Genomic DNA, 6000 nt, shown 5'->3' with positions numbered 1-6000 from the left:
TATTTATTTTTTTAATGGAAAATATGCTTATTTTAGCTAGGGTCCTTAATTTGTATATATAAAAATATGATTGATATATTTTACATGAGAAATAATTTGAGGGCGTTGTTAATATAATCTTTAAATGTATTGAAATAACAAACTTATTTTTAATGCTCTTTTGCTATTTAAGAATCATAGTGACACTATCTTATAAATTCAATGATCAAAATTATTGTTTATCCGAAATAATTTCTTTTCAATCTTTAAGTTTCTATCTCATTTGTTTACGAAAAAGTTGAAAAGTGCTAAAAATATTCTATTTATCCATTTTTTTATTGAGTTAAATACATGCTAGTATCTTACTCTAAAACTAAACTCAATAAAATAAATAAATATTAGAGAATATTAAAAAAAGTGTTTGTCCTACTCTTCAAAAAAGTTCGTATCAAATTGCAAATTGGTAAAAAAAATTCAAATATTTCCGCTATTCTCTATCTACCGTATAGTAAGAAATGCGTACATATTAAGCTAAGTTTACGTTGCTAATAAAATAAAATAAACCAAGTTAACAGATCAATAAGAGCTAAACTTTTTAATTTTTTGGACGGTAATAAAAGCTAAACTTATTATTAGTGTGTAAATCTATTAATAAGCATTTCAAAATTTAGATCATGTAATTAGTTATTCAAATTTTACTATAATTGAAAATTACTTATTTGGTTTATGCGCCTAAAAAATTTACGACGAGTCTGTAAATGCTAATTCAACTAAAAATAAAAAATATGGATTCATAATGTTAGATATATTCATATATCTATTTTATCTGCATTTTAGTGGAGATGGACCAATTGTATAAACATGCACCTCTAACGTGTCGTCCTGTCTCGCTCCATTCTTTTGTGGCGCATTAACATAAATTTTTTTAATTGCCCACATGCCTACCCTCTTTTTTACGGCGTGCGCCTGTCTAAATTTTAGATATGCACTCTCAACTATTTTCTTCCGCTCCGTCTTCTTTTTTGTGGATATTTGAGAAACGGGTCTAAACAAGACGAATAATTCTGTTTGTCACCTCTAAACTCAACTTATATAAACTGATATTATTTAATTGTACGTTACCACCAAAATTTAAACGTGATATTTTTATTATGATATTTTTAGTGATTATTATTCTTCTTAAAAAAAAGTATGTAAAAATGTCGAGTTAGTACAAAACTATGGTACATAAAAGTCTACACAACATAATTATAAAAAAAAGATTGATTATAATCTTGTTATAATTCTCCCTTGATTTATCAATGATAACGATGGTTCAAAATTCCTTTCCTAATACTTTTGTCATTATCCATTCTAAGCATTCTTTAGAACCATTAACATTTCTATGTAAGTCAATAAAACAATTAACATTCCTTTTGAACTAATTTGAAATCCGTCATTTCAAAGCATATTTTTATGTATAATTGTGGACGTTAATATGTCCACTAATGTTCGAAATCCACACATTGAAACATCGTTATCAAAGGATAATTGTCTCTTTTTCTCTTTTGTTTATAAAATTAAGAATATAATACATATTTGGTACATTGCACTTATCTTAATAATGCAATGTTACTTAGAATGGGAGTTAACTTTTTAGAGAGTTGTAGCATAGTAACCTCTTTTGTCAAAACAAAACAAAAATCTTCACTAAAAACAAACATAATTTATTTAATTAAGTTTGTGTTAGTTCCTCCTAGCATTATGGATTGAAAGACTACTTTCTTGGCCCTACCTAAAAAATTACATCGTGCCAAGATGATGTGACACTTAAAGATAGATTAACTTTTGATCTTGTATAATAATGTAGTTATTTTAGTAGTTAACGATCACCAATAAACTACTCCATTACCTTTTAAGCATTAATGTTTTTTCCCTCTTTAAATAGAGTGTTTATATTTTTGTCTGAATTTTTACAAAACTCCATCCTCTTTCCAACTTTGTTTTCATTATACAATTCTTTTTAATTTAATTATCAAAATATCATAATTAAAAAAACATCTTTAAAGAGAGTCAAGTAATTAGGAGTGACAAAATAGGTCAGACTAGTTAAGTAGTAAGTATGTATATTTTGTCCGCGTTTCTCTTAAGACGGACCAAAGATTTATGTTTGCATCCTTTAATATGTCTGCTCCTATTCCTAAAAATGATATAAGGAATTGTTAACTCAGTTCGGTGCAATATCACCTACGTATCTGAGGGTGTTAACCCTAGAAAGGAAATTCACTATTAATATTCAAAACTACAAATTGGTCTTAGTTGAATCCTCCTAGTTCAATACCTCTTTTCTTAGTACTATCCGTGAATTCCTATTCAAGACTCCCCCTGAATACGAGACCCCTCTTACTTTCTCTCAAACAACCTCCCAAGTGTTTGGATAATTACAATAACTTATGAATGATGAAACAAATTACAACTCAAAATACTCTATTTCTTAACATAGGAGTATGACTTACGAATAAAGTATAACAACAAAAAAGTAAAACAAAACAAAAGACTCCACACAACTAAACACATCTTGCTTGATTCTCAAGGACGGATTCTTTTACAATAGAGAGGTCCTCTTTAAATAACAACATAGTCCAGCAATAAAGCCCATTAAAGTTTGTATCTTTAAACACGTTTGAATTAATCCCACAGGCGCATGAAACAAATCTTCATTAATTTGATTTGCAATAATTGATTTGATAAATTTTCATCAAATTTGTTCTATTTTAATCTGAGTGAATGATCTTTTGGGAAAATTTTCATATTCCAAAAAGCACGTAAAACATTTAAACAAGATTAGACAAATATAGATACAAATCATCAATTGGCACAAGATTCACTCAGCTCAATTTGGCTTTTGGACGAGACAAAATGTCTCACAATCTGTGGAACATTATACTTGTAACACCCTGGATTTCCGCTTACCCTGCAGGGCTTCCGGCCTACCAAACATGTCACCAGCTTAATCAATACTCCCCCTAGGTCCGCTTACCGGCTGCCCAGGAAATATTGTTTTTTCCTCCCGCAGGAATCGAACCACGTACCTAGGGGTTAAGTACGTATTCATAAAATAAAATTTAGCCACCGAATTTAGCCACCAAAAATAAAATCCTTCATAAATGAGCGTGTGGTTTGGCGTTTGTGGGCATGAAAGTAAGTTAGTGACCGATTTAGAGACCGAAATTTAGTGATCGATTTTTCGGTCTCCAATAGTGACCGAATTTGAGACTGATATTTAGTGACCGATTTTTCAGTCTCCAAAAACGTTTAGCAAACTCTTCACACATTTGGAGTATCAATATATTAATTAATTTTAAAATAATGGCTGCTACCGAAATTTCAATCACTAATTAAAGCTTCAATTTTCTCCTAAGTTGTAATATATCTTTACTAATATTTTATTTATTTCAAAATTTTAATTTTGATGTCAAGTTTTCCACCTTTTATTTACTTTTAAAACAAAAACTGTTATTAAATTAAATTTTGTAAAACGTAACAAAAATGTGTTGAGCTATTTTAATAAAATAATAAAATAATTAAGTAATTTTATTTATATTAATTTTTTTTAACTCTTTCCTTTTATTTTCAAATGACACATGGGGCCAAATTAATTTGAAAAAATATGACACATTTGTATACTTATTGAAAAATATAAATATAATAAATATTGTTTTTTCAACTTTTCAACGATGGAATGCTAAAATATATACTTAGGTTGCTAAATTCAAAGTAACAATTATAATTTTTTTATTTATTAATTAAAAAAACACACAAATAACTATAAAAAATTAAAACAATTTAACTATCTCCTTTTCCCTAAAAAATATGTCAACGTACAAAATTTTTATGAAAATAAATGAGAATAAATTATTTATTAAAAAATAAATAAATATGTAATATTTATTCCCTCCTAATAGATCTAAAAAATCTAAAAATCTAATTGCCTCCTTTCTCCAAAATATAGCGCCCAAAGCAGGTGAGAGACGAAATAAATTGAAACAAACTTCCTCTTCTAAACCCTAGCTTTGAAATAGTCTCATCTGCATCTTCATGTCGCCGTCCTTACATCAAGACAAATCAAAGCTTTCTTCTCTCTTGTTCATCCTAAATCAACCACTTGTTTCTTCTCTGCTTCAAGGGTATTTTTATATTTCTTGTATGAAATTAATGTTAGCAACTATTTTGTGTTTTCAAATTTCATAAGTTGGATTGTTTTATGTGGTATAGTTAAGTGGCCAATTTCTTGTTTTAGGTTCTGGTAGAAGAAAACAAAACAAAAACCTTTTTAATTTCTTCTGTTTGTTTTTGTTTATAGATAGATTCAATGTTATTTATTTAAAATTTTGATTCCTAACTTTTTAGATTCATTCAAAATTATTTGAATATATGAATATTTAGAAGTAACCAATGGTTTATAGATAGAAATTTTTTGAACGACATGAAAGTTAATTTATCAGAATCCATGAACAATTATGTGGATGCTATGTCTAAATGAAATCAAGTTTGAATGAGAGAATATTTTGAATTTCTAATATTACTATATATAATATTTATATAATTATAAGTTAGACTTTGTGTTTTGGAATTCAAAGAGTGTCAGTGGTGAAGCTTTAACTTATTTAGGAAAGAATTTGGCAATTTCTAATTTGTAAATCATTGTTTGGTTGGACAGTATGCAGAACATTGCTACTTTGGATAGTGAGGAAAGAATTTTAGCAATTTCTAATAGTGTCATTCATTAATAAGAAATAAAAAGTGACATTCATTACTAACTTGAAAAATATTATTCCACAATATTTTTTTAGCACTAAGTTAAAAAGTGACATTCATAATTAAGAATCTCTATGTTTGTTTTTTTCAAAATGAAACTTTTTAGATGCTACTTTCACTTTGATGCTACTTCTTCATCTTCTATTCAATTTTTAGGAATTTTACAAATAAAACGTTTTGGTCGAAATGCACAGCAACTGTACAGTTTTATGTTCATTGCAGAGTCAATTTCCAAATTCTTCATATTCATATTTTTCAAGGAAAACATCCATTATAGAAGTTGTCTTAGTTTCTAGATATCTCCAATTTTCACACTGACCATTATTGGAGTTTATCTGCACCCTCTGACTATGGTAATGTAGAAATAGTTTCAAATAATATTGTATATAATTATTTGAAGTTTATAGTTTACAGTGTAATATTTGGTGATAAAATCTACTTTAGTTTGAAAGAGTTTATAAGTTCATTATTTATCCATTTCCTTGTTTTCAGTCTCTCCTATTGGTTGCTTGCTGGCAGCACTGTGTTCATTTCTTTATGCAATAGCATACGGTGTACACTTGTAGATATTTGAGAGGGATTTCCATTTATATGAGGATAGTGTGCAAAGAAATATGAACTTTACGTTATAATTGATTCTACAATTTGAAATTTTTTCTATTGACATTGTAGATATTTGGGAGTGCTATCCATTTGCACGAGGATATTTGTGGTTGTCGTTTTTTTTACCTCCCCGTTTCACTTGGGAGGACGGCACGCTAGACCCTTCACGCGAAATTTGGAAGGAGAATGCGCCCGTGGTGGGATGAATTTTGTTTCAGTTCTTCCTACGATATCACACGAACTTTCTTATTTGTCCTACGAGTAGGAAAGGGGAAAAAAGATCTCAACTAAACCCTATGAGTTTGCTAAGTGTGGGGATTCACCTAGACTAGAAATTCTGGAGTCCGGGGGGTCGGTTATACATAGGGAAGACTTTAAGCACCCTACATATCTGTAGTACTCTACAGGAACCTTCTTTGTGTCTAAATGTGTTTGTGCTGCTAATGATTATTGGGAAAGTTTCTCCTTTGTATTAGGAGAAGGAATTGAATTGAATAAAAGAAAGACAGACAGACAGACTGACTATTTTTTGGTATTTTATTAGCTCGCTGAGATTCCTTGTGAACCTCATGCCTACATAACCCTAATGGAAGTCAGAGCTTAATGTAGTTCGGGGAACTA

Source organism: Vicia villosa, linkage group LG6 (assembly GCF_029867415.1).
Source record: "Vicia villosa cultivar HV-30 ecotype Madison, WI linkage group LG6, Vvil1.0, whole genome shotgun sequence".
Classification (NCBI taxonomy): domain Eukaryota; kingdom Viridiplantae; phylum Streptophyta; class Magnoliopsida; order Fabales; family Fabaceae; genus Vicia; species Vicia villosa.
Note: the sequence above shows the minus strand (reverse complement) of the source record.